The sequence below is a fragment of the Leopardus geoffroyi genome, chromosome C1, assembly GCF_018350155.1.
Source record: "Leopardus geoffroyi isolate Oge1 chromosome C1, O.geoffroyi_Oge1_pat1.0, whole genome shotgun sequence".
In the NCBI taxonomy this organism is placed as follows: domain Eukaryota; kingdom Metazoa; phylum Chordata; class Mammalia; order Carnivora; family Felidae; genus Leopardus; species Leopardus geoffroyi.
The window spans coordinates 220,837,016-220,860,620 of NC_059328.1; the positions used below are offsets into that span (position 1 = coordinate 220,837,016).

At 59.8% G+C, this 23,605-nt stretch overlaps 1 long non-coding RNA gene across 2 annotated transcripts; it reads left to right on the forward strand.

The window, feature by feature from the left end:
• Positions 1–3,400: 3,400 nt before the first annotated feature.
• On the forward strand, positions 3,401–8,977 carry LOC123599892. 2 transcript variants are annotated; one of them, XR_006713340.1, is made up of 4 exons: positions 3,401–4,071; positions 4,477–4,524; positions 5,796–6,112; positions 6,558–8,977. It is a non-coding gene; the product is annotated as an uncharacterized LOC123599892 (long non-coding RNA). The 2 variants fall into 2 exon arrangements; XR_006713339.1 differs by having other exon boundaries at positions 4,477–6,112.
• Positions 8,978–23,605: the final 14,628 nt, after the last annotated feature.

Sequence of the window (23,605 nt, forward strand, 5' to 3'; positions counted from 1 at the left end):
CCGTACAAGTTCCTCCATAGATCATGATGCCCAGAAAAGGCAGGAGGCAGGCAAGGACCCATAGGAAGGCTCAGGGAGCAGAGAGGGACTGTTCCCCGAGAGGATGGGGCCAAGGGGTCTCAGCCGGACGGTTGGATCTCTGCAGCCCGTCCGTTCCCTAAGCAGTGCGCACCTGCCCCTTCCAACCTGCTACAGGCACAAGAACCAGACGAAGGGGCTGTTCTGCAGGGTGCTGTGGCCTCAGACGTCCCTGGGCAAGAGACAGTGGCCCTGAGAGCCTCTGCAGGTCCCCTGCAGGACCACCACACAGAGTTGCATCACTGAGGCCAGCCGTGCCCTCCAAGGTAGCTTCATTCGGCTTTACAGGGGAGGCTGTGGGTGCCCAGGGTTGTCGGATTAGCCCAAGGCCCCACGTCTAGGAAGGGGAGGACCATAGGGACCATCACAGGCCCGTGTAGGGAGGACCTAATTCAGGGCCTGTGGGTAAACAATCCTCCAGCCAGGGGTGCTGGTCCTGACCCAGGTCCTGAGCTGTGTCTCCAGACAGGGAGCCCCCAAGTTTCCCCAAGGTTGCTGCAGACACGGGCAAGGGCTCGCCCCCACCCCTCAGAGGTTCCCAGCCTGTAGAGGGAGGCAGGCTGGGCGGTCAGCTGCAGAGGGGGTGAGAGCAGGGGGCACGGGCGGCAGGGCTGGCGCTCCCGTGAGGCCCCCGCAGCGGCCCCACCCCCGGCACCAGATGGTTCTGGCCACGGCTGACTTCTCCAGGAAGAGCTGACACCTGTCAAGGGGGCTTGTCAGGGAGAAGAGCTGCAGGGGTGGGGGAGGAGGCCAGGCAGGGTTGAGGCGAGGCGGGACACCTGACCTTCCTTGTGTCTCTGCGGAGCAGAGCTGGGAAGTCACCTCATCTACAAACGGATGACTTCGGGGAAAATATTTTTGTCCATTACGAAAGTCATGCATATTTATTATTGAATAAATAGATAAAACAGAAAAATTTTGAAAAGAAAATACTGTCGACCTCAATCCCACCTCCTAGTGATAATTTTTTCGTGGTCTATTTCCTCATTGTGCTGTGCATGCATTTTTGTTTTGTTTTGTTTTGTTTTTACAAAGCTGAAATAACTAGAATCACTTAGCGAGGATTAAACAGAGCCACTCGACAATGAATCGTCTGTGCCCACCCTCTGCCCTCCTGGGGCCACACGGAGCTCTCCCCTCACGGCCCCTGGACCCTGAGGGTCATGTGCCTCGACATCTAGATCTCCCCCAGAATCAATCTGGGACTTTGTAGCCAGAAGCCAGGGTCTGGAAGGTCTCCAGGCTCGGAGGGTCTCCCTCTCGGTGAATGGGGTCCCTCCTTCAACAGACCGTGTTCTACTCATGCTTTTGGGGGCCCAAGGACAGAGGCTTTGAGAGTTCCATCGAGTTCCACGGGGCAGGGGTTTGGGTGGGAGGCGGGTGGTCTAGAGGGAGAGCTGGGAAGCAGGCCTGGTTCCTGGCAGGGGCGGGGGAGGGAATCTAGGATTCTGTTGCTCAGTCCCGGGGCAGGGGACACAGTAGAAGGACCAGTCTTTGAGGAGATGCCAGTCGCAAGGGGGGACCATGTTTAGATGCCTGTGAACCGTCCAGGCAGAAACATAGCAGGCGGCCAGACAGAGCGGCCCAGACGGCGCTCAGGGGGACGGCCAGACATGGAAACACGTGCCCACCGACGGCAATGGAGGCCACAGGCCCTCGGAGGACACGGCCCCGCCGCTCAGGGGGTGTGTGAGGTGAGCAGACAGGAAGAGGCGTGTCTGGAGGAAGGGAGGCCCGTGGAGGAGAGGCCGCATCGGAGGGAAGATCTGCTGTGATTTTCAACATTTTCAAAAGCTCGAGGGCGCGGCAGAGTCAGGGGTGAGAGTCGCGTGAGTTTTTGTTCATTTGTAGATGAAACTATAAAACCTGCCACAGAGCAAAACAGCAGGTCAGATGTAACGGACCCACACGCGCACCGGGTTCAAAGTGTGCTCTCCTTAGCAAGACACAAGTGGCACGGTTGTCCTCACACGACCGCAGGGCGCGTCTCTGTACTTTTCTTTCTAGTTTTTTTTAACGTTTATTTTTGGAGAGAGAGACAGACAGACAGAGGGCGAGTGGGTTAGGGGCAAAGAGAGAGGGAGACACAGAATCCGAAGCAGCTCCAGGCTCCGAGCTGTCGGCACAGAGCCTGACGCGGGGCTCGAACCCGTGAACCTCGAGATCGCGACCTGAGCCGAAGTCAGATGCTTAACCGACTGAGCCCCCCAGGCGCCCCTCTGTGATCGTTTCGTTACACCTGCGTGTGGACAAGGAAGGGGAGAAAAGCTAAGAGGCAGGGGTGGGTGCTGTTCCGGGTGACTCACGGTGCCCGACGCGGGACGTATCTGGCACCCGGTGGGGACGTGGTTTTATGTGCTCTGCTCTGGACCCCGTGCGCCCCTCATCCGGGGACCCCTGCTTATCTGCCCCAGGACACCTGTGGGCACCATCTGCACACACATGTCCCTCCCTCCGGGGCTCCTGCTGAGCATGTGTGAAACCCTCTAGACTTTGTCCCAGCCCTGAGACTGTAGCCTTTTCCTCTGTCCCGTCCTCCTTCTCGCTTGTGTCCTGTGTAACTCATTGAATTTGTTGCGGCCATCCGCTCAGGCCGCCATAACAAGGTACCACTGACCGCAGCTTAAAGGGCAGAAATTAATTGTGTCTCTATCCTGGAGGTAGGATTCTGGAGGCTGACACACCAGGGCTCTCCTAATAAGGACACTAGTCATACGGGGCCAGGACCGGAGAAGGGGCCAGCGGGAGCCCGCGGGCTGGCACGGCGGGGTTGGCCGGTGGCCTCCAGCAGGGCCCCAAAGGAGACGTCCTGGGAGTCCCCGTGGAAGGGCCGGCCTCCTCGGGAAGAGCCTCGTGCTCCCAGACACCCCCGGCCGCTCTGCCTGCCGTCCCAGCGAGGCGGCCTCCAAAGGACGAGGTGACGCCCTCGGCACTCAGGAGAGGAGGAGGACGCTCCAGGACAGCCGTGCGCTCAGTCCCCCGGTTATCTCGGAGCCTTCCAGGAGGCAGATGAGGGCCGGGCGCCCAGAGGGGCTGCCCGGAGAGGGCGGGTGAACAGTCGCGTCCCCGGCTCTGATGGGGAAAGGGCAAGCAGCCGAGGGACTGGGACGGACTCTGCAGACACGTGAGCCGGCCACGCATCCAACGGGAGCCAGTGCGGACGAGGGCAGCTCCCGGGTGCCACGCACGGTCCCGGCCAGGTTCACAGTTGAACAAAACAGAGAGCTCTGCCCTGGAGGAGCTCACCGGGCTCCCGGGGAGCCAGAGACCTCGGGGCGTGTCGCCGGCCCAGGCCAACGGTCCTTCCCTGGGAGCCGCCCGCCTGGGGTTCTGTGGCAGCCGCTGCAGGAAGCTAAAGTGTGGGCAGCCAGGTGGCTGTCCCGCAGGAGAGGCCGGCCTCCACCCCCGGGTGCCTGGGGCCCCACACAGACCCACGGTCCCCTCCCGTGGCTTACGCCTCGCGTGGCAGGGAGCACACTTCCCGCCCGTCACGTGGCCGTGTCTGGGGGGTCCTCACATTGCTTTCTGGGAAGATCAGACAGACACAGACAGCGGATCCTTGAGCGACGAGCTGGTAAGGAGAGGGCGGGAGAGGACAGGAGTGGAGAAGGGCCCTGGGTGGCCCGGCAGCTCCCCCCACCCCAGTGTACCTGCAGCAGGAGCCCCGGTCCCAGAAAACCAGGCGTGTTTCCCTGCCTGACTGCGGTCCCCAGGGGGCCCCGTCTGCTCAGACGCTGGAGCCATCGTCCTCGGCCAGGGCTTACTTTACACCTAATGGCCCCGCTTACACCTGCTTGCCGATCCCAGGGACGTGATCTTAGGGACGCCGGTCCGTCTGAGCGGTGTCCCCGGGAGGCCGCGAGCCTCAGCGCACTCCCGGGGCCTCGGGGCCGCGTCTCTGTCCACCTCTGCCGAGCGACCTCTGCCGAGCGACCTCTGGGTTTGTGACCAGCGGCCCCGTTTGCCTTGCACACACATGGGCTCTGGTGCAGAGTGAGTCAGGAGCCAGGGAGGTGGGGTGCCTCTGACACCAGCGGGGCCACACCAGGCCCTCTGTGGGGACAGCCCTCACCCCACTGTAAGCAACCCTGAGCGGAAGCCCAGTGCTGGCTCCCAGAAAGGAGCCGGGTGGGGAGGGAGCCTCAGGGGCAGATCTGTCCCGCGTCCCACGGCCTTGGGGCCCCGGGCAGAGGCCCGCACGCCCCCCCCCCCATTTCTGATCCCAGACCCACAGCGTCTTTTCCCTGGTTCTCTATGGCTTTCCTGGGTGTGGGAGTCCCGGGACGGAGGGGGCCGGGTGGGGGGGACCCTCAGAGTGCCTCCTCCCCCCGCGCCAGCAGCAGGGGGCGCTCGAGCTCAAGAAAGTGCCCACGAGGCCTGAACAAACGTCTTTCCTAGATAAAGCTAAGGAGGCCCAGCCCTGTGCCCCTCTGTTCGCTGGCGGTGGTGAGTTTGCTGGGGTGCCTGACCGTCCGACTGCCCCGGGGTCGATGGGGACGCTGCAGGCCCAGGCGTGTGGGGGTACGTGGCCACATCAGTGCCCAGTGAGGAAGGAGCTCAACCCTGATGTTTGCCTGGGCTGCCCTTAAGAGCGGGGACACCGTGGTCCCAGAGCAGGCCCAACCCCCAAGAGCGGGGACACCGTGGTCCCAGAGCAGGCCCAACCCTCAAGAGCGGGGACACCGTGGTCCCAGAGCAGGCCCAACCCCCAAGAGCGGGGACACCGTGGTCCCAGAGCAGGCCCAACCCCCAAGAGCGGGGACACCGTGGTCCCAGAGCAGGCCCAACCCCCAAGAGCGGGGACACCGTGGTCCCAGAGCAGGCCCAACCCCCAAGAGCGGGGACACCGTGGTCCCAGAGCAGGCCCAACCCCCAAGAGCGGGGACACCGTGGTCCCAGAGGAGGCCCAACCCCCTAAGAGCGGGGACACTGGTCGCAGAACTGGCCCAACCCCCAAGAGGGGGGACACTGGTCCCAGAGGAGGCCCAACCCCCAAGAGGGGGGACACTGGTCCCAGAGGAGGCCCAACCCCCAAGAGTGGGGACACCGTGGTCCCAGGCGAGGCCCAAGCAGCAAAGGAAACCTCTGGTTCACTGGAAGGTGAGAGACAGGTGTGGGGTCTTCACGACATGTGCTGTCATCCTGGGCTGTCCCCCTGCCCTCACACTGAGGCCCCACCTGTGGGCACTCGCCCAGTCGTGAGTCTGTGTCCACGGGACTCTGGCGTGGCCCCCGGCCACTCCCTGGTGGCCTGGCCAGAGCACAGGGCAGACGGGGGCCGCCTGAGGCAGGCGCATCCTGTGTGGGCTTCGTGCCCACGATTTGCGCAGTGTTCCCACGGAGCTCCCTGCCCAGTGGGACGACCGTCATGGGTCTCGGAGAGGAAGCTCAGCCCCAGCGGGGTTAAATGACTTGCCCCAGGGACACAGCCCAGAAGTGGCAGAACTGGGACCCAGTCCAGGGCTGTCCCCCCCCGCACCTGGGTACACGCACCCCGACCTCTCCACTGCTCTGACAGTGCACGAGAGGCTGGGTAGGCGGCCACCGAGGTAGCCTCCAAGGAAAACGGGCTCCCGGGGCTCCAGCCCCCTTCCCTGTAAGAGCAGGGACCAGGCCTGCAGGCTGAGCCCCCAGGGCAGCTGTGCGGGCAGAGACGCAGGGAGTGCGAATTCGCAAACCAGTGAGGTGTGGGTCATTACCCACCTGCCCGCTCTCAGGTGATTACCCACGGGACCCAGGCCTCTTCCGGACGGGCAGGTCCACGATCATCGCTGTGGCATGTCCTCTGTGCCCCGAAAACGGTAGCCAAGGCCTCCAGCCAGAAGGAATCATGCCGGACGCCAACCATGAACACAAAATGCTTTCGGATCATCTAACACGCAAGGGAATTCTGCGTGGCCCCCCGGCCACCCAACAGCTTCGTGGCTGGGTGCTGTTTTCCCCACGACGCCTTCCAGCTTTTGGTCCCTGTGAGCGGTGAGCCCAGCAGCCATGGAGCGGGCAAGACCCAGGAGGAAGGAGACACGGGCTGCAGGTACCCCTGGGGGGCAGGAAGGGGGCAGGCAGCCCACGGACCCTGGAACCCTCTATAGTGAATGTCCAGCTGTCACCCTTGGGCCCTGGCATGTTCCCGTAGGGCTGCTTCCTGGTGACCAGGTCTGGGGTCCAGCGGGGGGCAGGGCTGATGGAGTGCCAGCCCCAGGGTCAGACCGCCGCCCCCGCCCCTGTAACCCCACCGGCCCTGGCCGAGGACCGGGCCTCTCATCGTACGTGGGCCCCTGTGAGCATGGGGTGACCCCTGACGAGGTCACCGTGCCTGCCTGGCCCCGGCCACGGCCTGCCTTGAACGGGGCTAAAAACGGCTGCGGCTGCTGGGCACCAGGCGACCAGCCAGGGAGGCCAGCTCAGGGCGTGGGCGAGGCTGCGGCCTCCGACCCCGGCGCTCGGCTCCTCCTCGAGACCCCCCCCTCTGTCCCCAGGGAGCCTCCTCTTCCGGCCTGCAGGTCATTGGGAACACGTCGCCCGGGGGTTCGGGACCACCACACACCGAGGCCCCACGGCGGCCAGACCTGCCGCCCCGCCCCGACTGCGTTGTTACGTCTCACGGGCCATCGCACAGGAGACACGTGGCATTGAAGCTATTACCAAATATTCGACAGCTAAATTTGCACTGGAGTGATCTGCCTGCTTTTCTGTAAACATGTCACAGGGGAAGAGGAGTGATTCCCGCCCCCCTGTGCCGCAGGCAGACTCAGCAGCCTCGTGGGGCCCCGTGGCACCCCACGCGTAAGGGGGAAGCCCCAAATCAGTTAAAGCTTAGTGACGGGAAGAGGTCGTCCCTTCCCACCCACATCCACAGGCCCAGGCGTGTCCAGGAGAGAGTCCCCTCCTCCGCCGTCCCCCCTCCAGGCCCCTGTCTTTCCTCGTGCCCACTGAGGTCCTGGACCAGCTCCTTGGAAGTACCTGCTCCGGGTGGCCCTCCGGCCTCGCCCTTGGCCTCCAGCCAGCTGGGCCCGTGTTGGCCCGACACTCCCATGGTCCTCCTGTCCGCACCTCTGCTCGCACCAGACCCGGCCCACCCCAGGCAGTCCCCTCCAGCTGCTCTGCACCCCCCCCGCCCCCCTGCAACTCATCCCACTCCTGAGCCTGGCCCCCCACTCCCCGCGGACTCTTGTCCGACCCAGACCCGTGGGGCGGGCCACAGCCCCACCTGCTGGAGCTGGGAGCCCGGCCCCCCGGGGAAGGGGGGCTGCTGGCAGGGGCTGGGCCGGAACAGGAGCTCCGGGCAGGCCTGGCTGTCTGTCCCTGGGCCTGAAGGGCTGCTGACGGGAGGCAGCTGGTTTCCAGCGACAGGCGGCCTGGAGGCAATGGCACCTGTCATCATTTCCGCCCTTCCGTGCTCCCCACGGGGCTGCAGGAATCTGCCAGCTCAGATCTGCGGCGGGGGCCGGGGGCTTCTGGGGCGCACACATCCCACGGTCTCGCTGCACGAGGTTGCCCCTGGAGCCGGGCCCCGGGCTGCGGGTCCCCTGTCCCCAGGCCCGGCGGGGAGGGTGGTGGACACACTCTGAGCCCCGCCCCCCGGGAACATGCAGGGGTCAGTTGCTCTCCGCCAGAACTCACTAGTTTCGCAGCCTCAGTCTGGCCCCCAGGCCTGATTTTCTGTGGCCGCATCTGGAAGATGGGCGTAGGCTGTTGACGTGGGGGCCTCAGTACAAGCCTCCCCAAAGTGCCCCTCCCATCAGCTCTGGCTGCTTCTTTTCTGTCGGCATCCCTTCCCCCGCACCCCCAGCCTGCCCCTGCCCCACGCGGGAGCCCCAGAGGCGCTCCCCCACTGCCTGGACGAGGCCGGATTCTGGGACAGGCAGCGAGGACCGGCCTGGGGGTCCAGCCTCAGCGAGGACTCCTGAACCAGGAGGCACAGTGGGGTCTTTCCTGCTCATCCTGAACATGCGTGAATGTCTGGCAGTCCCCTGGCTCACCTTACCCAGAGGCCCGACACCCCCATGGCAGGTCAGCAGAGCAAGCAGGGAACCTCGGGCGGGAGGCCCGGCGAGCACAGGTCACTGTCTTCCCCCGGCCTCGTCCTCAGTCTCCAGGATGACCCCTGGGACCGCCAACCTCCTGTCTCCTCTGCACCCGGCCTTGGAGAGACTTCACATAAATGAGGAGGGGGTCTGGTGACGCACTTCCTGCTTCCCCCCAAGGAAGAGACCATTTCCTTACTCTTTTCCTTCTGTTAGTCCTTTTTCTTAGAAGAATATTGTAAGATTTTTTTTTTTGGCCTCCGAATATAGTTCCCTAAGAGTCCACACTCTAAATACTGATTTTTTATAGCAACACCAAGATTTCTCACCACGAACTTGGTCAGCCGTCGGGTTCATTGCTCCCGTCTGCGCCCAAGTGGTAGGGACACCTTCTTGGTGACCTCACTTAGCAAAGCATTTACGGGGCTCCGGAGCAAGAGGGACCTGCGGGTGGGCGGGAGGACCACGGGAGCCTTGCCCCTTCCTCTCCCCCCCATGCCCCCTCACGGCCATTTCCATTCTTTGGGGGGTTCTCTGTCCACTGGTCCTCTTAGAAAGTACAAGAAGCACACGCACACCCACAAAGCCCACTCTGCACCTTGCTTGGCTCAGATGTCACAGCACACGGGTCCTCATGCTGTCCCTCGAGCCCGCCACCCCCCACCCCCACCCCCCCCATGGCCGCAGCGCACTCCTGGGAAGGTCGGCCAGAGTTTAGTCAACCGACGTCCTGTGACGGGCATTTGGGATTCTCAGCCTTTGCTCCCCCCGCGCACAACCCCAGCAAAGGCCTTGGCGTGACGGACCCCGTTCCCTCCAGAGAAGGCACCTTTTTGCTTTCCCACCCAAGATCAGTGACAAGACCTGCATGTTCAATCCTTGGATTTCTGCCGATCTGATAAGTGAGAGAATATCAGGGGCGTTTTATTTTGTTTCCTTGACGTGACCAAGATGGGGCACCTGTTCATGTATTTGAGAGACATTTGCCTTCTTTTTTCTGCACAAACTGCTAATAACTTTCACCTGTTTTCTTACAGCTCCTGGGACTTTTTCTTGGTTGTCGGGGACTTGTTGTGTGAGCGATTTGAGTCCTGCAAGGATTTTGTGCCTTGCGGTGTATTTTGCCATACGAATGTGTTAATTTAATGTAGGCAAATTTATTCATCTTTGCTTGATTGCTTTTGGGTTTCGAGTCATAGTTATCAAAGCTTTTCTCTGATTTCGGTGGCAAAAGTCATCCAGTGTTTTCCCAGCACGTGGCATGATTTCGTCTCAGATTCACCGGCGTCTGTGGACGTAGCTCCAGCCTGGCTCTCCAAGTGTCCCAAAGCCCTTGACCAAAAAACTCATCTTCTCCTCTGTCACCTCACCCTCTCCCCGGTCACCTCACCTTCTCCCCGGTCACCTCACCTTCTCCCCCGTCACCTCCCCTTCTCGCTGGTCACCTCACATTCTCCCCAGTCACCTGAGAAGCCGCCTTGACCACATTCCACATGCTGCGGACCTATTTCTGGGTTTTCTACTCTGTTCCACGTTCTATCTGTCTATTAACAAACTAAGACTAACCCATTCCTGTTATTTATTCCTCTCTGTGAAAGGAAAAAAAAAAAAAAGAAAACATTGAAAAGTGCCTGGTCTACTGGACAAACACCAAGTCCCCTCACTTCTCCCGGTCCCCTCACACGCTGTCCCCACGACCGTCTCTGCATGGCAAGCTCTTGTTCTTTGAGACCCAGCACAAACATCCCATCCCCTTCGCCCGCAACCACGAAGCTCCGTGCACACAGACCTTTGTCCCATCCCTTGAACAAGCCATCTCCGTCCCTGCCTGTGGCCTCCGTGTGTGTTGACTCTTCTGCCCGGAGCCTCCCCTGCCTCAGACTTTCCCATGAATGGCTCCTCCTCGTTTGAAACTGAGCTCAAACACTACCTCCCCGGAGAAATCATCCCTGGCTCCCAGACTTTCACATTTGTTATTCTGTTTCATTTTCCTCATGGTGCTTTTCTGTACGTAAAATTATTTTACACGTTTGTTTTATGTTATATACACTACAAGGTGAGATCTAGGAGAGAACTGACTTACTTTGTCCTGTTCTGTGGTGAAGCCCCAGCATCTAGAACCATAGGGGTGAAAGGAGCTTGATAAACAGCTTTGGGCAATGGAGGGAGGGAGGGAGGGAGGGAGGGTAGGAGGGATGGATGGATGGAGAGATGGACAGATGGAGGGATGGGCAGGTAGATGGATGGATGGATGGATGGATGGACGGATGGATGGGCAGGTGGATGGATGGATGGATGAGTGAATGAGTGGACAGATGGGTAAACAGATTGGTAGATGGAGTCTGCTCTTACTTCCCAAGCAGTTAGTCACCCTTCCTCTGTGCTCCCAGAGCACTCTAAACACCTCACCATTACATAGCCTATGAAAAGTGTTTAACACCCGTACCCAATCTACTTGGATATAAGATTTGTGAGGGCAGAAGCTGTCTCTGATTGTCTCTGTCCCAGCTCAGAGGAGGTGGTCAGCAATGAATGCGGGTGAGGTGACAAGGCCACACGCCATAGCACAAGGCAGTGTCTGGGGATCAAGGTTCTGAGGGGCGGATGTGGTGCCTGGGGTACCACAAGGTGCTGTATGGGACCCCAGGGCCATAGGTCTCTGGAGCCTGTGGTCCCAGCCTGTTCTGTCTGGAGCCCTGAGCTACTCCTTTACCATGACTTTGGCAGGACGAGCACATTCTGGCTACTAAGCATGGTTTCTGGCATCACCTTCCCAGTCCCGACACCAGGGCCGCTGCTGAAGGAGCAGACAAGGGTAAGCGGGCTCAGGGGTCAAACAGGTCTGTGCTTCGTAGGCTCAGCCGCTGAGGGTTTTGAGATTCTACCTTTCTGGATACCGAGCTGAGAATCAAAACCAGATGGTGACGCCCACTCCTAGAGGTGCGCTAAGGACTAAATCAGGTAACGCAAGTCAGACCTTGGGCTCATCTTTGGAGCGTAGTAGTGACTCAAAGGTGGTTGTCCCCTTCCTTCCCTTCTGTCCCTTCACTCCTCTGTCTTATTTTCGTATACGGCTAACAACTGAGATACAATTAACACGCTACACATTTCACCGACTAATGTGCCTTCTGTCTGCATAGATTCACTTATTTTAGACGTTACGTATAAACAAAATCACGCAGTATGCGCTTCCTGGCGACTGTCCTCTTTCTGTAGTGTATATTCAAGGTGCGTTCCTGTTGAGATGTGTCGGCCCCCCATCCCTGTTTTATTGCCAGATGATGTTTGTTGTCTGATACCACATTTTATTTACTCGTTCGCTAGTTGCTGGGCAATTGGGTTGTTTCCATTTCTGGCTTATGATGAACAACGCTGCTGCAAACATTCTATGTAGGTCTATGTGTAGGTATACGTTTCCCCTTTTTTGGGGGGTTGTATATAGACATCTGGATCTTAGGGCAGCCCTGTGTTTAAGATTTGGAAGAGCTCTTGGGCACCTGGGTGGCTCAGTCGGTTAAACGTCCGACTTCGGCTCAGGTCACGATCTCACGTTTCGCAAGTTTGAGCCCCGCGTGGGGCTCTGCGCTGACAGCTCGGAGCCTGGAGCCTGCTTCGGATTCTGTGTCTCCCTCTCTCTGCCCCTCTGCTCACACTCTGTCTCTCTGTCTTTCTCTCTCTCTCAAAAATAAACATTTAAAAAAATTAAAAAGGAAAAGATTTGGAAGAGCTCGCAAACTTTCCAAAGCAGCGGCAGCCTTTTGCCTTCGTGTCAACAATATCTTAGAGTTCCGGTTTCGTCACGTCCCTGCCCACAGCCGCGGTAGCCATCCTGTCGGTAAGAAGGGGCCTCTCGCTGGGGCTTTGATTTGCACTTCTCTAATGGCCAATGACGTTGAGCACCTTGCCATGTGACTCTCGGTCGCTTGGACGCCTTCTTTGGCAAAATGTCGACTCTGATCTTTTGCCCAGTTTTTAATTGGGTGACCCATCCTTTTGTTGTTGAGTTGTTAAGAGCTGCTTACACGCCCTGGGCGCAAGTCCTTCCTCAGACGTACGACTTGAAACTCCCTTTTCCATTCTGTGGGTTGTCTCCTCGCTTTCTGGATGGTGCTGTTTGCAGAACAAAAGACTTCGATAAAGTCCCATGCACCTCTCCTTCCTTGTGCCACCGGTCCCTTTGCTGTCTTATCTAAGGAAGTGTCGTCTACTCGGGGGCACAGAGATCTACTCGCAGATTTTTGTCCAGGAGTTCTGTGGTTTCAGCTCTTGCATTAGGTCTGTGATTCATTCTGACTTAACTTTTCTGCCCGATGTGAGGAAGCCTCCTTCTCTCCCAGGGGGACATCCCACGGTCCTGACGCGTTTGCCGAAACGGTTTTTATTTTCCTTAGAGGACTTTCTCCCCACTGATTCTCAAAGTGATGTACACGTTTTTACAGAACACTTGGACGCTTTGGACAACACAAGGAAGACAATGCAAGTTACCCTGAATCTGTCATCCGGAGACATTTCAGAGCATGTCACTTGGGGGCGGAAGGTTTTGCATAAAATGAGACCATCTCTCATGTTGCGGGACAAGTTTCGGTCACTTTAAAAGGCTCCGTTGTACCCTAGTGGCTGGATTTGCCACACGCTCACTCCCAGTGTATTGAAATTTTGGGTTGCTTTTAATATCTTGTTACGATAATCAGTGCTCTTGTTAACGGACCAGACATGTCCTGTGAAACAAGAAGACAACTAAACCAGGGCAACTTGGTAAATTCATTCAAAAGAAATAATATTGTAGGGGCGCCTGGGGGGCTCAGTCAGTTGAGCGTCTGACTTCGGCTCAGGTCGTGATCTCACCGCTCGTGAATTCAAGCCCCACGTTGGGCTCTGTGTTGACAGCTCACAGCCTGGAGCCTGCTTTGGATTCTGTGTCCCTCTCTCTCTCTGCCCCTCCCTCACTCATGCTCTGTCTCTCTCTCTCTCTCTCAAGAATAAATAAAACATTTTTAAAAATTAAAATAAAAAGAAGTCTTACAGCTCTGATACTTACACATAATATCTTTTTTTTTTTTTAATTTTTTGATGTTTATTTATTTTTGAGAGAGAGAGACAGAGTGTGAGCAGAGGAGGGGCAGAGAGAGAAGGAGACACAGAATCCAAAGCAGGCTCCGGGCTCCGAGCTGTCAGCCCAGAGCCCGACGCGGGGCTCGAACTCCCGGACCGCGAGATCGTGACCTGGCTGAAGTCGGACGCTTAACCGACTGCGCCACCCAGGCGCCCCTGCACCTGCTTCTTAAATACATTTACGTTTGGGCAGGTAATGAGTGCAAGTGGTGCCGAGTCCAGGAGAAAACACCCTCGAGGGCCAGCCCGGTGTCTGCCCCTGGCTTCTAGCCACACAGATTCCCCAGGATCACAGACGGTCTCCGTTCTCGGGGCCAGCCTTCCTCGTGGGGGGCGGGGGGGTGGCATCGGTGCCTATTGGCTCTTCCAGGGTAACCCAGCGCCGTTTCAAGTCCCCACGGCTCCGGCCCCAGGAGAACGGAGAGGAAGCTGTGCGTTCACAGAGAGGAGCGGGCGTCTGCACCCTCCCCGCGGACCTCCCTTTGCAGCTCCCATGGGGTTGGAAGTTTTCCCCGTGGGGGTTCGAGAATTTTCTGCGTCGGGCTTTGCTTAGGTGACTTGTTTTTATGGCTTAAGTGGGATTATTTTCTCTCCCTCTGCGTGGAAGCTGTTTCTGGTCCGTGGGGAAAATAGGTACACGGGCAGACAGAAATGGGTAGACGTCGTCTGCGCAGCCGTGTTGAGGGACCAAGCATTCCACCGGGAGGATTTTTTAAGCGCACTTTCTGCGAGGGCCGAGTAGGTAAGTCGCTTAGAGCAGCAAGACCGCGCCGTGTTTAACCGGCTTTCGTGGCTTTCTCACGCCCGGCTTCGCGCACCTGGCCTCGCCAGGGAGGGCGGCCGCCTGTCGGTCCCCGTGTGCCTCTGTGGTCCTCGCCGGTCCCCGCCCAGGGCCCTCTGCAAGTGCCGTTCCCAGTGACAGAAGCTCTCTGCCCGCAGCCTCCCCGCCTCCACTCCGGCCTGGCTCTGCGGGGGGCGCTGGGGGGACGCACGCACCCCATGCGGACTCGGGGAGGACGCGGCCCGTGGCTGGACCGCAGGGGGTGTGCGGGGAGGGCCGCAGGCACGCGCGGCTGGGCACCCGAGTGAGCTTGTCCGTACCTTCCAGAAGGGCCCCTCTCCCCACCCCGCAGGCCCCGGCGGCCCACGAGCAGGGCAGCGGGGAGGTGGGCCACGTGGCTCTCCTGGGGAGGGGAGCTCAGCCTGCAGGGAGGGGGTCTGACCTCGGGCTGGTGCTGCAGACTGGATGGGGCCCCTGGACTGGGAGGGAGCACCCCCCAGCCCTACACCCCCTACCCCCACCCCCACCCCCACACACCCCCCAGCCACTCCCCCCACCCCACTAACACACCCCCACCCCCCACCGCACACCCCACCCCCCCACACACTCACATCCCCACCCCCTACACACCCCACCCCTCACACACAAAGCCCACAGGCCAAGGCATAGAGGACTTGCTTTTTCTACCCCACCCCAGTCTCTGCAAGCATCCCTTTCTCCCCACATCCGGGCTGGGGACCTGGGTGCCCACTTGGCTTCTCTACCAGCCTCGGGGTAGCAAGGGCCCAAAGCAATTCCAGGCACTCACGACACCCGCAGCCTGGCCACCTCCCTCCACAGACAGGGGGCCGGCTACATGTATGTCTCTTCCCAGGGTCTCCCCCTCCAGGGCCCCCACCCCAAACCGGACGGTCCCCCATCTGCCCTCCCAGCAGGGGGGGTCGCTTGCTGTGAGCTCACTGACAGGCCCCTCCTGCTGCAGGGAGCCTCTGCGTATCAGTCAGGCTTCCCCAGGTCGCGCAGTAACAAAGGACCCCATGAGCTCCCAGCGGCGTAGCCACCAAACATGTATTTCTGTTTTCTTTAATTTTTGTTTGTGTTCATGACAGGTGCACTCCTTAATCCCCATCCCCTGTCCCCTCATTGTCCTACCCACCTCCCCTCTGGCGACCATCAGTGTATTCTCTATAGTTAAGAGTCTGTTTCTTGATTTCTCCCTCCCTCTCTCTCTCTCTTCCTTTGATTGTTTGTTTCTTAAATTCCACATAGGAGTGACATTGTATGGTGTTTGTCCTTCTCTGACTTAGTTCACTTAGCACAATACTCTCTAGATCCATTTGTACTCTTGCAAATGGCAAGATTGCATTCTTTTTGATGGCTGGGTAATATTCCGTTGTATACATACACAACATCTTCTCTATCCATTCATCACTCGATGGACACCTGAGCTCTCTCCAGAGTTTGGCTGATGTAGACAGAGCTGCTATGAACATCGGGGTGCATGTATCCCTTTCGGTTGGCGTTTTCTTATTGTTTGGGTAAATACCCAGGAGTGTGATCGCTGGGTTGTAGGGTAGTTCTATTCTTAACTTTCCGAGGAACCTCCACACTGTTCTCCAGAGCGGCTGCACCAGTTTGCCTTCCCACCAACAGTGCACAAGGGTTCTTTTTCCTCCACACCCTCACCAACACCTGTTGTTTCTTGGGTTGTTGATTTTAGCCATTGTGACAGGCGTGAGGTGGTATCTCATTGTGGTTTTGATTTCTAGTTCCCTGATTATCAGCGATATTGAGCATCTTTTCGTGTGCTCGTTGGCCATCTGGATGCCTTGTTTGGGGAAATTTCTATTCAGGGGGTTTGAGTTCCGTAAGTTCTTTACATAATTTGGATACTAACCCTTTATCAGATATGTCATTTACAGGTAACTTGTCCCGTTCCATCGGTTGCCTTTTAGTTTTGTTGATCGTTTCCTTCACTGTACGAAAGACCTTTGTTTTGATGTAGTCCTAATTTATTTTTGTTTTTGTTTCCTTTGCCTCTGGAAAAATGTTGGTATGTCCAGTGCTGGAGAAATTACCACTTGTGCTTCCTTCAAGGATTTTTATGGTTTCAGGTCTCACATTTAGGCCTTTCATCCACTTTGAATGTATATTTGTGTATTTTGTAAGAAAGTGGTCTGGTTTCCTTCTTATGCATGCCGCTGTCCAGTTTTCCAAGCACCATTTGTTGAAGAGACCGTCTTTTTTTCCCTTTGGATGTTCTTTCCCGCTTTGTTGACGATTAATTAACCTTATAGCTGTGGCTCCCTTTCTGGGCTCACTCTTCTGTTCCATTGACCTGCGTGTCTATTTTTGTGCCAGCACCATATTGTTTTAATTACTACAGCTTTGTAGTATGGCTTCAAGCCTGCGATTGCGATGCGTCCATTGTTGTTTTCCTTTCTCAAGATTGCTTTGGCTCTCTGGGGTCTTTGGTGGTTCATACAAAATTTAGGATTGCTCGTTCTAGCTCTGTGAAATAGGCTGCTGGTGTTTTGATAGGGATTGATCGCATTAAACGCGTAGCTTGCTTTGGGTGGTACGGACATGTTGACAATATTTGTCCTTCTGATTTCCGAGCGTGGACTGTCTTTCCGTTTCTCTGTGTCTTCTTCAACTTCTTCCATCCGTGTTCACGGCTTTCAGAGCACAGGTCTTTTCACCGCTTTGATTTGGTTTATCCCTAGGTGTCTTATTATTTTGGGTGCAATTTAAATGGGGTTGTTTTCTTAATTCCACTTTCTGCTGCTTCATTATTATTGTGTAGAAGTGCAACAGATTTCGGCACATTGGTTTTGTATCCCGCGACTTTACTGAATTCGTTTATCAGTTCCGGCAGCTTTTTGTTGGAGTCTACGGGATTTTCCACACAGGGCACCCTGTCATCTGCAAATGGTGACGCTTCACCTCTTCCTTACCGATTCGGATGCCTTTTATTTCTTTTTCTTGCCTGATTGCTGTGGCTAGAACTTCTAGTCCTATTTTGAACAAAAGTGGCTAAGAGAGGATGTCCTTGTTTGATTCCTGATCTCAGAGGAAAAGCTCTTAGTGTTTTACCACTGAAGATGATGCTAGCTATGGATTTTTCATAGATGGCCTTTATTAATGGTGAGACATGTTCCCCCAGACCTACTTTGTTGAGGGTTTTTATCATGAATGGATGTTGCACTCGGTCAGATACTTTTTTCTGTGTCTGTTGAAATGACGATGTGGTTTTTATCCTTTCTCTTGTTGCTGTGATGTGTCCCATTGATTGGTTTGCTTTGGAACCGTCCTCACATCCAGGGAACAAAAAACGATGTATTTCTTGCGCAGCCTACAACCCTAGTAGGGGTAGGGGGTGTGTGGCGCTTGGCTCCACTCTGGAACCCAAGCTCACGGGGTCCCACCACCTCAACACATGGTGCATGGCTGCTGCAGAGACAGACACAGGCCAGCCCCCGTCATGCATGCTTCAGACACGTATCGTATCGCCTCTACTCAAGTCCCTCAGCTGCAACTGGCCCCAAGCTCCCGCCTAATCAGAGGATAGAGAACCCCTGCGCCCACTCCTCCAGAGCAAGGACGATGGTCCTTATGGCTGTATCCTTATGTCCCAGAACCATGCTGATGTCACTGGACACTTGTTATGTGAACTTCAGTCCTATTCTTTGCAAAGCTGGACAGAGACCAATGGGGAGCTGTGGCCAGGCTGCTGTGGCCCTTACACTTCTCTCCCCACCACCGATGGCCAGTGGACAGAACCAGGCCATGGCCAGACTTGTCTGCCCAGGAGTAGAGGCCACCCTGATGTGGGGGCAGGGATGGAGAACACAGCTCACTACACAGGCCGTCAGGGCAGCTAGAGGAGAGGAGAGAGGGAGGGGGAGAGAGAGTGAAGGAAGGAGAGGAAGATGAAGGGGGAGAGAAGGAGTGGGAAGGATGGAGGGGAAGAGGGGGAAGGGGGGGAGGGAGGCACTGGCAGTGTTGAGTGGGCCAGGGCTGCTCCTGGACATGAGCAGATGTCCCCCCCCCCCCTGGTGCAGGGGCAGAACATGAGGCCCCCCTCACAGTGGTCACGGGTCCCGCTCAGGTGGTGACCTAGGGGCTACTCCATTCAGTGAGAGGCAGACCTTGGTCTTTAGAACGAGGCCAATGCCTACTGGCCTGCCCAGCTTCCACCGTGTCAGCACCTGGCGTGGCATGGATGCCACACGTTTTGACCATGGGGCTGTGGCCCTCGGAGGGCACCGTGCCAGGTGAGCAGGCTCTGGGTTTGAGAGTATGGACGAGGCTGGCCTCAGTCAGCAAGAGGGGGAACGGGGTGGCCACCTGCCTGCACAGAGCCCCGCGTCACATCCTGTGACCTGAGGACAGCTCCATTTCATCCCTAACCTGTCTGGGGGAACCCCAGACTGAGCCAGCTTGGGTGCACTTTGCCCTGTGGTGCTCAAGGCCAGTGGGGGAGAGGCCCTGCCCTTCTCCCACGGGGAGACCCACAGGAGCGTGTCCCAAAGCATACAAGCCTAGAGGCGATGGGAGGCTGTGGGGACCGCATGAAGGCTGACGAGCCGGTAAGCACCCTGGAGAGCTGCCTGGAGGCGGTGGCCTGGAAGTTAGGCTTGGTGGATGGGCTAGATCCCAACGGTTGGTTGAGGCAGAGCATTTCTGGCCTCCATGACCTTCCCTCTGAGGGCCTACTCCCCAGGCCCCAGCCCCTTGCCTCCACCCCTGACCCCGCTGTGGCTCCATGCCCACCTGCCGGGAGCTGATTACGCCCAGCCCCTTGCCTCCTGCACTCCAAGGGCTTGGCTCGTCTGTTCTTATTATGGTGTAAGAGCTTCTAGAAGCTTCAAACCGTCCCACGTGGTTTCACTTACTTGTTGGCCCTGAAGACAGATGTGTGTTTACAGATTCCAGAAGAAATCTACCCTGGAGCACGTCAAAGAGGACCCCTACCTGGGAAGCCAGGCCACTGTCTTGGAGAGCCTGCAAACGGGGGTCCAGGGGAGCCCCAGAAGCCAACACAAACAGCGGCTCCGAGAAGGGCTTGGAGCCACTCCGGGGGTTCAGCCTCCGGCCCGGCCCTCCCCTGCCCGTCTGCACGGGGGCGGCCCGGTCTCCCCAGCGCTGCCTGGAGAAGGCCGAGTGGGTGGCCAGGGCCAGGCCGTGGTGGTTCCGCCTGCGCCGGGGGCTGTTCTTCCCGGAGGGTCCGATCTGGCCCCGGGCCACCCTCTCCAGACCCTCTGTCCTTTCAGAAGTACGAAGACACTGGCTTTTGGCACGCTGCCCTGAGGCATGCCTCTCTGGGCTTTTAGAAGTCGGACAATCCCCTACAGGGGCCCTGGGCTTGGTGCCCAGAGGTCAGGCCCTGCCCGCCCCCCCATACATGTTCCTTGGTGGTGGAAAGCCCCTTGGGCTCTCTGCTGGGGGCGGGGTCACGCTGGGGTGACCTTGCCTTCCGCCACCATCCCTGATCCTCCCGCTGAGGGCGGGCCGCTCCATCCAGTGGCCAGGATCCAGGGGCTACAAGGAGCCACGGGCCACGGCCCACGGTCCGGGGCTCTGCCCGACCTTCGCGGTCCCTCCATTCTCCCAACAGACCCGCGTGTGCCTCCCGGGAGCTGCCAGCCGGCCTCTGTCCCCGGCTGCCCCGATGTGCCCAGAGCAGGGAGCCCCTTCCCGGGCATCTGGAGCCTTTCTGCCCCCACAGCCACGCACCCGCATGGAGCCAGGACCACCCCTGCAGCGATGGGGCCGGGGGTGCAGCCAGGGCTGGGTCCCAACTGGAATCGGTCCCTGGGCTCATCCGGGTGGCGGGAGGCCTGCCGTTCCTCCCCACAGAGCTGTTTCTGTCCCCCCTCCCACCCCCAAGTCGGTGTCGGGCACGGGCAGGGAGAGGCCGGGAGGCCCTGTCAGCCCTGCGTCCCGGCGAAGCCTGGGACAGAGTGTGCCGGCCAGCGCTGTCGTCTTAGGCTATCTTCCTGCACCAGCCACCATCCTGCCATCACAGGCCCGCCTCTGACGCTGCAGGGCCCCCCCCCCCCCAGCGGCAGGAGGTAGAGGTCCCATCTGCCTCAATAGCGCATCAGTGACCATCAGGGCCCCTCACTCCTCTCCCTGCACGCCCAGCGTGGTGCCGAGCTGCCCACGCAGCCCTGGGGACAGGGCCATTACTGCCCGGTGATCGCAGGGAAGCAGAAGGGCCGAAGGAGGACCTGCCCAGGTGACCCGGCCACCAGCGCAGAGGCAGGCTCTGACGGGCCTCCCGAAGTCCACGCGTGTTCACCGTCATGCCGCGTCACAAGGCGCCACAGCCTTAGCGTGAGCGTAGTGCCGCTGACCGTCTCGTGGCGTCTGCGGGCCACCGTCTGGACACCGCCTAGCTGGCTTCTGAGACGACGGGGCCACAGGCCACAGGCCACGCCCACGGTGCGGGCGTCGGCCGGGTGGCACTATCATCCGGAGGCCAGCTGGTGGCCGGAAGCGTTCGTTTCCTTGCGTTTGCGGGACTGAGGGCAACACCTGCTGGTCGTGGCCTGGGGCGCTCGGGTCCTAGAGGCCACCGTAGCCCTCGCCACACGACGCTCCCAGCGTGGCCACTCCCTCCCCAGGCGTCCGGCTCCGGTCGGCTTAGACCAGCGAGGGCCACGTCCGACAGCTCTGCACGTTCTCTTGCGAGTGTCGGGTGCTGCCCACTCAAGGGGAAGGGATCGTCCAGGGTCCCGGGGCGAGATCACAGGCCATCTGAGAGTCTGTCTGCCACACGGCGACCGGGTGCCTCCTCTGTGGCACAGGCTCCGCCCCCCCCCCCCCCCCCCGGACGTTTTATCCTCTTGACGCCTTTTCTGAGCCCAGCAGTTGGGTCTGCAACGAGAGCCTCCTACACCGAGCCCCCAGCCCCGGCCGCACTCCCCCCGTGCGGGGGCTGGTCCCCCGGGCATGGAGCCCCTCCCCCCTGCTCCCCCAGTCCCAGGAGGACCCCCTCCCCGCCTGGCTCCACCTGTGTGCCTTCTCAGGGCACCCCAGCCCCGCCCCCCCTGGGCCCCCTGACCTCCGAGAGGGGGCTGGGGCCGTTTGTCCCGCACTGAATGCGTTTACTGTCTCACACTCGGTCTGGGAGCTGAGGCAGAGCCAAACAGGGCCCAGCCCGGGAGGAGAAGAGGGCTTTTGTTCCCGCTCAGCCCCTCACCAGCTGCCGGCCTCCCCTCCCGGGGCCTCCCGCACCGGCTGCAAACCGGTGGCTGGAGCAGGTTTCCTCTGGGGGCGGTTCCAGACCCGGCCTTCAGGGACTCCAGGAAGGTTCTAGCACGGCAGCCTACAGTCCTGCCACAGCCAAAGCGGCTGACCTCCCGGGTGGGGAGGGGCCCTCGACAGGGAAGGGGAGCGGCCCCAGGCAGTTCCCGGCTGGGGCTCCTGGCGGTGCAGCCTTGGGGACCTGCCCCCCTCTCCCCTGCCCACAGCTGTGGGTGCCACTGGGCCCGCCTGGCAGTCACGCTGCCTGCCCTCCCACCTCCCACAGGGCTGGCCAATCAGATGCTGCCTCCCCCTCCCCGCCTCCCCCCCCCCCCCAACGAATGACCAGAGGGGGCGTCAGCCCAATTTGGGGGTGAAAGGCTCACGGGGATGTTGGGTAGTCTCCCCTCTGCCTCCAGAACCTGTGAAGATGGGGAACCCACGGCAGCCGGGACCCTGTGTCGGCACGAGAGAACTTTCCGGAGAAGCCGCAGGAGGAAGGAGACCGGGGTGGGAGGGTCCCAAGCATGCGTGGAGGCCCACAGGGCTCTCACAGCAGGCGAGGCCACCAGTGCGGCCGCTGGCAAGGGTGAGGACGCAGAAGGGCCGTAACTCCAGTGGCTCCCAGGGTGTGGGCTGGCCACAGGGGCCAGGACTGTGAGTAGTGGGTCAAGTCGAGGGAGGTGGGGCTCGAGGGAGAACCGGACCAGCAGCCACGGCCCGATGGAGCTCACTTCCAGGGGTAGAGGATGGAGGGCGGAGGGTAGAGCTGGGAAGAGGCGGAACGTGACCCCTGGCGGCAGAGAGAGAGGGTCAGCCAGCAGGCCACCGTGACTCACGCGCAGCTGTCCCTGGGGTCACGCGGAGATCTGAGCGCGGGCCGGGGCCAGTCACACCGCCTCGGAGACCTTGGCTTTCGTAGCCCCTTTCAGGGTGGCCCCAGAGGTCTCCTCGCCACCCCTCACCTCACACAGAAGGAAAAGAAGGCCCTGCTCGGGGCCCAGCTTGTCCTGGCCTCAGCGGATCCCGGAGCAGCCCGCCCTTCCGCCTCCCTCCCCAATGCATCTGGGTGCAAGGCGGGGCGGGTGGCCCACAGTGCTCCTGCCGGCCTGACTCACACCCCGTGACCAGGCTTGGGGGGGGAGGGGGACACCCCTCGGGAGAGCACTCGGGAGCCACAAGGCCCTGTGGTTCCGTGCCACTTGGCAGGCTGGGAGCAGGCCTACTGGGGAGAGGTGGGTGGGGGCGGGCCACTAGGGCTCCCTCCGCTCACATACGTCCCCTGGTTCAAGGAGGAGGCTGGAGCCAACTCTGGGTGGCGGTGGCGTCTCTGTCCTCGCTCCTTCGCCCCCCACCCCCCACGTCCCCCCCCAGGTGGCCGCCAGGGGCCGGGGGACCAGGAGCGCCCGAGCCGCCTGCTGACGGCACAAACGGCCCGGGCCCACCCCCGAAAGGGGCCTGAGCCGCACACAACTTTCCAGGAGACACGTCAGGGTTAGGTGGTGTCCACTCCATTAATCATAACCATCTAATTAAGACGATAAGAAACAGCGCATCAAAGATGTCATTATAATTAGCAGCTCGCGACACTCGGGTGAGTCAATGACACAGAAGGTGCTGTCCACACGTCCCTGTCGGGAATGCCTGAGAGATTAGAACGCTCCAAAACGGGGGGGAAGGTGGGGGGGCTGCCGGACGAGCGCAGGAAGGGGAGGGGGCGCACCCCCCAATCCGGCCTCCCTCACGAGGCACAAGGCACCTGTGTGGTCACTCGGCCGAGCCCAGTGGACGCGCTGCTGACGCCCGAACATCCTTTAAACCTGTAACAAGACCCCGCGCGCTCGGGTCGCCAGGCCCCCGGGGAGCAGCAGGTCCCGCCCACACCTGCGCCCGGAACCCCGCACCCGCCCACGGAACCCCGCACCAGAACACAGAACCCCGCACCCGCACACGGAGCCCACGGGGTGCATTGAGCCCCGCACCCGCGCGCGGAATCCCGCACCCGCACACGGAGCCCACGGGGGTGCATTGAGCCCCGCACCCGCGCGCGGAATCCCGCACCCGCACACGGAGCCCACGGGGGTGCATTGAGCCCCGCACCCGCGCGCGGAATCCCGCACCCGCACACGGAGCCCACGGGGGTGCATTGAGCCCCGCACCCGCGCGCGGAATCCCCGCACCAGAGCACGGAACCCCGCACCCACGCACGGAATCCCCGCACCCGCACACGGAGCCCACGGGGGTGCATTGAGCCCCGCACCCGCGCGCGGAATCCCCGCACCCCTGCACGGAATCCCCGCACCAGAGCACGGAACCCCGCACCCGCACACGGAGCCCACGGGGTGCATTGAGC